This window comes from Anas platyrhynchos, chromosome 28 (genome assembly GCF_047663525.1).
Source record: "Anas platyrhynchos isolate ZD024472 breed Pekin duck chromosome 28, IASCAAS_PekinDuck_T2T, whole genome shotgun sequence".
In the NCBI taxonomy this organism is placed as follows: domain Eukaryota; kingdom Metazoa; phylum Chordata; class Aves; order Anseriformes; family Anatidae; genus Anas; species Anas platyrhynchos.
Window position 1 is genome coordinate 5,810,471 of NC_092614.1, and position 10,231 is coordinate 5,820,701.

Sequence of the window (10,231 nt, forward strand, 5' to 3'; positions counted from 1 at the left end):
GCAGGACAGGGGACGTGTTTGTCACTGCTGCCAGCCAGCCCCACACCGGGCGGCTCAGAGAACCATGGCCAGCCCCAGCAGCCCTCCGCTGGGAGGCCAAAGCGCGTGGTGCCCAGCGCCCAGACCCCAGCTCCTTCTTCCCGACAGCACAGCAGTAACACCCCCAACAATGTGGGCACAAAGACAGGCTCGAGGTGACAGTAGGGGGAGGCAGCCACCGTCCCCTTGGCCCTGGTGGTGGTGGGAGAATCTTCCTCTGTGCCCCCCTGCAATGTCGGGCTGGTGTCTGGATACCACTGTGATGCCTGTGTGAGAAATAACCCACAGGCTTTTTTTGAATGTTGAGTTACAGAAGGCCCTCAGGGTCAGGAGCGCAAAAAAAATGGCATAAAGTCACCCCAGCTCCGGCAGCGTGCTTAGAGCAGGCTCCTGGCCGGGGCTCACAGGGAGGGTGCTGCAGCAGGGTTGTATGTGTGCGGTGCAAGGGAGGAGCTCCCCAGCACAATAAAATCTGTGAGAAGCAGCAGGGTCCAGCACCCAGGTGTACCCAGTGCAGCAGGCTGCAGATCCTCTACCCCTTGAGCTTCTCCAGCTCTGTTTTAACCACAGCACCCCCCTCCTTTGCCTTGAACAGGGGCTGCCCCGGAGCACACCGTTGCAGAGCACCAGCCAGCTGCATGCTGCCCCGTTGCTGCCTGTCCTTCTCAAGAATTTTCTCCTACTTTTAACTCACCAGGTTTAGGCTAAAGCCCAGTCGTCACAGGCAGAGGCAGCTCTGAGCCAGACTTCTCAGCATCCCCAGCCAGAAGACACTTCAGCAACACTTACTAAAAGTCAACCGTATGCCAGGAGAGAAGCCACAGACTTCCATGCCTGTGCTGCACGCCGAGATGCTGTCACCAACCTCTGGGCTTGCTGGCACCGTGTCCAACACAACGCTCCTCCAACAAAGGCAGTCCTTGCTGTGCAGCCAGTGCTGGCTTTCCAGGTCCTCAGCGGTCACTTGCAGAGCCCTCTCCCTGATCCCGGTGTGAAGTGTCCTCCTGTAACACAGCACACCTGACAGCCTGCAGGGAGTAACAGCTTGGGTACGCACGGAGGGTGTGTTTGTCAGAGCAGCTGTTGCTTAGAGGGCTAAAATCAAAGTTATTTCCCTGTCTTTTCACTGAAAACAGCAATGAGCCTCTTAAGGGTGGATCCTGCCAATCACAAAGTCCATGCTGGGGAAAAAAAAAATCAAATCCTCTCATAATTAGTAAAACTAAAGAAATAAGAAGCCAAGTCTTCTGCAGCCTCCTCTGTGTCTGTGCCATTACATAATAGGGAACCCTTGAACCTAAAAATCTCTCTGCTCCTTTGGTTGCACACACTGATGTTTGACCATCTGGCTGTGACTTTTCAGCTATAATCTAATGAGGCAGACCTTGCTTTTAGGGTACACACAAGGAAGAAAATCCTCATGGACTCCTCGGGAATATGGTCGCAGCAGAGGCCACAGCATGGCACAGTGCCACGTGAGCAGCAGCTTGCACAAGCAGACGGAGGCTATGATTTTTCAGCTTTTGTACCCGTAAGAAAGTCGAGATGTTTTGGTCAGCTTTAGAGAGCAGAGGGAGATGTCAGAGGGTCATGAGCCAATGTTGCTGTGTGAAACAAAATGGAGAAATGTCACCCTGAAGGGAGTTTTTGTTGGGGGATGAATCAAAAGGCGAAAGCAAGCAATACGCCAAATATTGGCTTCACACACTGCAACGCAGCTCAAAATCCATGTCCTTGTTTCCATGCAGATACAGCAAATAACTGGAGGCACAGAGCTGAACTCTGACCACAAACCAGGACATGCGTTTTCCATCCAGGAAGCCCGCTGAAGGCTGAGAAGCAGGCTCACACTGAAGCCTTCTGCCCATCCGCCCCTTCCCTGCCAGAAGCCCTCTGGCCATGCCCCACTGCCCACCAGGAGCTGCAGCCCTACCTGCACCCACACCCCGAGCAGCAGGCACTTTCTGCTCCAGTCACTTCACGCCCTGGAAGACGCTGCTTGGCTGTGCCAGCGCCTTTCCCTGGTGGGAGACTGGGGTCTGGAGAGAGAGGGGTTGGTGAGGGCAGCGCCTGATCCGGCTCTCCCCCAGGCGCACTGGTGCACGGTGCCCGTACTGGGCCAACAAGAATTTGGTGCGGTCCTGCCCCATAATTCTTGCCCCATTCAGCTATGCAAGGCTGCCTCTCTGAGCTGAGGCTCTCCTTTGGCACAGGGACATTTTAGGACAATTTCCTTTTTGTTGCAGGAAAATTCAATGCGACCACAGAGAAATTCTGCAGGCAAACATCTGATAAAAGGTATAAAGGAGAACGCGCATATCAAGTGAAAGCAGAGCTTGGTTCTGTCTCACCTGCTGTGGGAATTTTGTTATTTAGGTCCCAGCTGGAAATAAGAAACAAATCAGTGCGCGGAAAAGAGGCAGTTCAGGGAAAAAGCAGTGAGTGTCTCCAAGCTGCCTCGGCTCCGCATGGCTTACACAACGCTGTCAGTCCAAATGGCACTCCGGTGCGCTGATCAGAGACCACGCGCTCCAGGGGAAGGCGCAGCGCTCCCAGACACTGAGGGTTTGCCGAGCATGCTGCGCCTGCAGCGGAGGTGACTCCAGCGTCAGGTGAAGCAGCAGGACCTGGGCAGGCTGAGCTGGCCACTCCAGAGGTGCTGAGCTGAAATGGGTGAGGCCGAAGGGTGACGCATGGTTTGGAAAATGCTTGTTGCAGCTTTGTGAACAGGTCGCAGAGACCACGCCACCCCTCAGGCTCCCTCCTGCTAAGTCGTGCTACCGAGCACCTTGAGGTTAGTAAACACGCCCAGCACTACACGGTGCTTAAAGCATTTTGCACAGGAAAGCTGAATCCCAATTTTTCAGTAAACACAAAGCTATCCGTGCTAAAACCATCTGCTGACCCATTTGAGTCACCAGCGACTCGATTTCTAATGGCTAGAAGGAACCCTCAGCAGCAGAGGGACACCTGCACCCAAACCAGGCTCATGCCAAATCCAAAATCTCTTTTAAAAATTCTTTGAGGGTTAATGAGTTCAGGTGGAGGGAGCTCCTGGTGGCGCAGGTCCCAACCCAGGGCACTGCAGGCTGGGTTGGTATTCACCCCCCAGCCCCTACAACAGCACCAAACTCTCAGTTTCAGGGCGGTGAGGGGTGAGAAGAGAAGAGCTGAGTCTCCAAAGCCAGCTTAGCCATTGGAATGACAGGTGAGAGCAGTTCGGAGCCACCAAAGGGAAAAGCCAAAGGTCAGATAATACTAATAATAAGACAAAGCTGCTCATGACTGGGGCTACTGCTCGCAGGGGGGGGCAGGAGCCGCTCTGCTGCCAAGGCAGGGGCTGGGGCCTGACCCCACACACGCCTCATGCCGAAATGGGGCGCGCACACGCTGGAGGTAATCGGCAGCTCATGTGTCACCGTGCTGCTGCATCAGAAACTGCTCGCCTCTGAAAGCGGCCCCTCGGCATGCAGACAGCCCACTGAGGGCGCTCAGAACGGAGAAGGAAGGGGTTTTGCTAGCCCAGAAGACAGCCAGTGGCCTGAAAATGTGATTGAAAGCTTTCTGTTCTCTGCTTTGGCTGCACCGCTGCTGCCAGCTCCAGTGAGGGGGGGGACAAATATCCTGGGGACAATGGGGGAAACCCAATTCCTTCAGTCTGTTATGACTGGGCTGTACAAGAAATTTCCCAATGCCCTTTAAGAAGCAATCTTCTGCTGGCCAGAATGCCGACTGCATTGCCTTATAGGTCTTTTCCAGCTCAAAGATTATGTCATTCCAGGCTTTGGCCAGCCTCGCTGCTGCTCTTTATTAACGGCCCTCTGAACGCTCGAGTTCACATTTCTGCTGCTGGTGAGCTTTAACCCGTAAGGAGCCGAGGCAGACACTGGCATGACTCAAAACAACGCCTGATTGCTTCTGGAACCGTGCGCGTAAGATAGGTGCAGCCTGTTTTACAGCTCAGCAGTTCAAATCCAGGTCAGCAAAATTTAATTGAGAATACCCAGTGGGCCCGTTTCACCTTGTCGGCGCTGTCAGAGCACAGAGAGATGGCAGCTGCTGAACTCCCCACCCCACAGGCTCAGGCCATCGTGTGTCTCAGCACAGGGCGCAACACACCGGGACCCGCAGCTTGCCGGCCCTGCCTGCGGTCCCAAGCTAAGCATTAAACCCTCATTACCTTTACGTTAAACTGTATGAGCTAGGGACCAGAGATTGTTGAGTTAAATTGGCCCCTGACAAAGAAAAGGCTGACTTTCCTGTCTTCCTGAGCATTTCTTTCCATGGTCTTGGTTTCTGGGGGCTTTCCGGGGGAGCTAGAGGGCATTGGGTGGCCCTGGTAGACCTATGGAGGATCTAGAGTGCAGGAGAAGATTACAGAATACCTGCAGTGTGCCCAGGAGTGCACTAGAGAGCCCTGCAAGGCCTCCAGAGGCCTCTAGATTCCAGGAAGAGTCCTTATTTTACCTCTAGGGTTCAAGAGGAGGCTCATATGGCACCCTAGACTGCCCTGGGAGACCTCCAGGGCACTGGGGGGTCCTGGTAGACCTTCTGGGGGAGCACCACTCCTGGCTCCTCACTGGGCTGGCAGAGATGCTATAAAGGAAACGTGGCACAAGAATACTGCAACCAAATGCACACGCATATATATGGAGTTTTCTATATTTAATCAAGCAGAGATATAAACAGATCAAACTAGTCAGAGGGAAGGTCTCTTATGGCCTTTCACCACATTAGAGGCTTGATATTTTTATGTTTAGTCTTGAAGATAATAGGAGATTAATGCCAGACAGAGGGCAAGCAGGAAAGCTTTACATGCTGGTTTGCCCAGAAGATGGTATTTCCAAGAATTCTCAAGCTGCCCTGAAGTTTCCTTCATCAGCACGTCTGCTAGAGCACACTGCCCGTGAATATTTCTCCCTGACATACCAGGGGAGGGAGAGTAGCTCATTGCTGGAGCATCATAGCAGGGGAGGAGCTCAGAGAATGCCACAAGGCTGTAAGGTGAAATTTGAGGTTAATGAGTTGCACTGAAGTCTGGTTTTTCATCACTTATTCCCTTTTTTTGCTGATGAGCTGGTTGGAGCTACAGTGTTATATAATGACCTGCTTTTATTTTTATGCTTTTAATAATAATAATAAGTTATGATCCTCTATAATGTTAGCATTTTTTGCATTTCCTATTAGCATCTACGTTCTGATGTCCAGTAAGGAAAGAGGAAATTCTGATTAAGAAAGAAGATCCCAGAAAAATGGTAGAAGCCAGCCTAAGGAGATGGTTACATAAATTCTGCTCCAGTGCTCTCTAGCTGCCCCAGAAAGCCTCCCTGTGACCCCCAGTTTCCTCTAGGATGCCCTGGAGGTCTCCCAGGGCACTCTAGGGTGCCCTACGGGTCTCCTCTTGAACCCTAGAGGCAAAATAAAGACTCTTCCTGGAATCTAGAGGCCTCTGGAGGCCTCACAGGGCTCTCCAGTGCACTGTCACGCACCGTGGAGGCCTCCTGTGGTCCTCCCCTGCACTCCAGATCCTCCACAAGTCTACCAGCATTTCTTTCCTTTTTTTTTTTTTTTTTCTTAAAAATTTAGATTAGTAACTACATACCAGCAATTGATTAAATTAGTTTTGAAGTCTCTCCAGCTCCAGAAGATCTCAGCTCTCCTCTCTGGAATATCTGCAGCACATGGCACTCCTCTGCCTAGCTACATGTAACACGCACGGCGAAGGGGCTATTTTTATACCTGTATAGCTCCATGGTCTCCAGCCTGCCCTACAGCATCTAGGTGCTATTCTATGCAACTAACAGCCAGGATTTCCCTGACTGGAGTGCCAGACACTGTACATCATCTGAACTGTGCCAGGTGAATCACGTTCATGCTCTATGCACAGAGGCAAAACATCCAGCCGCACCTCGCTCCCTGCATTTCCTTTAATAAACCCATTTTCTGTTTGATATAGTCACACGTCTTCTCTTATTTTAGCTCTTGCCACAGAGGGGCTCCTGGCCATGCATCCTCCGCTGTGTGCCTGTAAGACCAAAGCCTGCAGGTGCTTCTGGAAGGCTTGGAGCTGCTGCTACGTGATCTGCTACCTCCTCTTAGCAGCTGCCCAGCCATGCTACAGAAGTCCTTGCTAATATTCTTCTGGTTTTCAGCAGAAGCATTTCTGGTTATTGCTGTTTTATGGGATTGGAAACATCCTGAGATTCTCTTTAAATTGCTTGAAGTCAGCCAGCACCCGCAGGAGGGCTAAAAAGAGATACTGAAAAACAAGGCAAGACAACACGTTTCCACACTGAAAGCAGATTTGCTTTACGAGGCTGAGTACCTACATCCAGGTTCACACCAGGTCTGTAGCATGGATAACAGAAACATCACCCAAACCTTCACTGACTTTACAAAATGCTTCCCAGTGCCATGGTACTAGCAAATTCTATTAGTACACTTGATATTTGCAGGGGGAAAAAAATCAATGAAAAATATCAATGAGGAGCTGTTCCACGACAGCTCTTTTAAAGACAAAGAGCACAGCTCCTGCCCTCAGAGGGGCAATTCCCCATTCTCCCTCCTGTGTTTGCATCATGTGCTGCACTGCTCCAAGGAACAACGCACCTTTCAGCTCTCACAATGTCTTATGTGGCACTGCAACAGGACTGGGAGTAATGGACACAGAGTTTACATTTACCAATTTTCTCATCTGAGTCATTCACCTTATCACAAAACCTTATCACAAAATTTACCACATCAATTCAGCCCTAAATCCGATAAACCCACTCTGTATATTTTCATGTCTGTCTTTTCACCTCATTTTAAGACCATTCACAGTGGTGTGTGTTCACACAAGCGCAGTTATGTGCCTTCTCTTGGAGCTCACAGAAAGCACACGCTGCCAGGGAACCTATGTGTTAATCGCACATGCTGAACACGTTCCAGCTGCACGCCCATAGAGATTCAGCATGCAGCTGATGTAATCAAACTGACTTTTCAACAGCTCCTTCAAAGAGCTTTTGAAACGTTAACAAGTTTATTACCAAATATGGTTGACTAATCAGCCCCATTTTCTGATTCATGCTTTACACGTTAGATAAAGGGCTCTGTCTGTGCTGGAGGGTCACTCAGAGCGCAGCAGAACCCAGCTCATTCCAACAGGCTGGACAGCTAACAGAGGCTACTCTTTATGCAGCTTACAAAATGTCCTACATACCTGGGGGACCAGACCGCTGACCACATGGGCCTTCAATTAGTGCTGGAACCGATTAATGAAACGCGCTGCTTTGCTGAGCAAACCCCAGGCGGTTTGATGGCCGTCCCGCTGCTGCCTCTCTCCCCACATTCCTCGCGCTCCTTCGGGCAGGCACTCTGCAACGAAGCTGATCCGAGCAGCAGTTGGATCTCTCATGGGCCTCTCCACCCTCCATTTAAACCAGACAAAACAGCTGTTTGCAGGGGAGCATTTAACACGCAAGGGCTGGGAGACCTCCCTGGGCTTCTAACACCAGTTAAGCTGCTTGCCAGCCAGCAGGCCCCGGTCCCATGGAAAACTTTTCTTTGTAACTTGGTATTTTCACAAAGCTTTTCACCAGGACACACCAGTGGCATTTACTGCGGTCTGTGGTCTAATTCCAGTCAATGGAAACAATCAGAGGACATAATACAAACACCCAAAGGATCTCCATCATTTGTTGTCGTAATTTGCTGTGTACAACATGAGAACATGTGCAGCAAGAAATCACTAAATATTGCAGAACCACTTTCAGAGGAAAAGAAAAAATACTGCTACCAACAAAATAAAGCAAAAGAGTTTTCCCCCCATTACATTTAAATTCAGCTTCAATTGGTCTCCTCCCTTCCTCCCTGCACAAAAAGCCAGGGGGAGTAACAGCCAAAGGTGACTTCAAAACTCTGGATACACAGATACGTCCTGGCACCTGCCCATATCAATGTGTGACCAGAAACATTTTCCATATAGAACAAGGGAATTTCACGTGATTTAAAGCTCATGGAAAAAGACACAAAGCCTGGCAAGCAGTCATTAATGGCAGTACTGAATTTCTGGACAGAAGAAATAAAGGGCAAGAAAAAAAAAACACTCAAGTCACAATGTTTTTAAGTAAGGGCAAGATAAAAGCTTAGGAGTTGGCACAACACGCCACTCACGTGTCTTCCAATATTTCCACAAAGTGGAAATATATCACTGTTTATTTGCTGACATGAAATTTCATTGATGGCGAGAGATTCAGATCTTAATTTCTATCTGAAGACCAAGACCAACCTGCAGCCAAAGCGTGCCACAGAGGATGCACGGGCCTGCACCACCTCGAATGCCAGGACACAAAAAGAAAACCCAGGTACACCAGGAGAAGTCCTGAAGGTGCTTTTCTCAGACCTGAACCAGGGTTAACGTGCACAAATCCTGGGGTGTATGACCATGAGGCAATTTAGATGCAGCCATGGGAGCCTCAGTTCTGCTCCCAGGGAAGCAGTGGGCTTGGGTCCTCCATGAGCAAATGTGAGACTCTTCGTTTGCCAAAGAATGAGAACACCCCATTCAATAGCAAAATAAAAGGGAGGACAAGGAAGCCTGAAGTGTAGGTACTGTTCCATACCACTGATTAGCATTGATCAGGTGCCTCTAAATCCCTGTTCTGAGGCATTTTTCCTCAGCTATCACCATGGAATTGAAACAACAATTATAATGTCACTCTGTAGAAAGCAAAATGTCATTTTCCAAGCAATGATGAACTGGTATTTTAAGTCTCCTCTAATACAGAGAAAATGAATGGCAAGCCCCGAAGGAGCTGAAGTCCCCATGCTCCTTTCCACGCTGCTGTGGAAAGGTGGATTGTGTCTAGCTACACCACTAACAGCAAAACATAATTTAACTCGCACACACAGATTGGTCTTTCAGGAACTATTTCATGGTAACTGCACAACGTGCAAAGCACAGCACGTCTGATTCACAGGAATCAGGAACGCCACAAGCGCTCTGAGAGCAACCATGCGCGTCTCAATAAACAGCTCCTTTACAAAGGAGTAACCTCGTAGCTGGCAAGGTGTGCACCTGATTGCAAGAATTCTTCACCTATCAGCAGATTAAGCTACAAGCATTGTGTAGCTGCGACAAGATTGTAGCTAAACTACCCACAGGAATGCTTAATGCTAACAACATTCACCCCCTAACCACTGCTTCCAGCAGGAAAACTGTTCGGGAGATGATCTCATTTATACTTGCAATACCTGGTACAAAATGTCATGCTGTCCTTGCTTTATAGCAGAGGACAATAAGGCGGACATGGTCAGTGACTTGCCTAGAGGTGTGAAGGGTCAGTCAGGATCACATCTGGGGGCATGGTGCTGAGATGTCCTCGCGTACCTGAGGCACCGGCACAGGGCTAGCAGATGTATTGCAGGAGCCCGGGGGACCTGTCCCTTGGCAGCAGCAGCTGGCGGCCACGTGAAAGATGCTCCACACTGGAGCATCTCCAACAGCACCAGGCATCTGCACAGAGCTGCAGGACCACACCTGGGGTGGCTGCAGAGGATCCCAGCCCCGACCTCTGCATTTCCCCGTGCTGAGCACAACACCGACCGCAGCCACCGCGTGATGGTTTCCATGAGGTGATTTCCCCACACACCCCACCAGCACAGCACGCTGCTCTCACACCCTTCTTTTCCAGTTACATTTAGATGCCTGAAGCACTTCAGAATTCCTCGCCGCCAATTTGATGTTAAACCAAGGCTTTCACAGGTTAAAACACTTCAGCATGTGCTTAACTGGATGCCTGCAGCTGGCTGCATCGACTCACACAGAGATAATCACGTGCTTAAAGATAACTGCAGCTTCAAGCATCTGGCTGGAGATGCAGAGGCAAGGCAGTGGGAACCCAGGCCTCATTATCTGAGCCCAACTGTGCTGAAGCCGAACCCAAACCCATGGCACAGCCGAACCCGTGCCATGTGGCTGTGGCTGGCGCTTCCCAGCCTGGCTGCGGAGGTCGCGGCCACTGGCAGGCCGCAGGGCAGGCCGAAGCAGCACGGGGCGCGTGGGAGGCCGAGGCTGAACCCTTCCGAGGAACAAACAGCTTTTTATCTTAGGTCCACGCCATCAAATCCACTTCACTCCTCGATTTCCTGTAGCTACGTGACATGGCAAACGGGTTAATGCCACCTTATGCACGCTTCCAAGGCTGAGGCC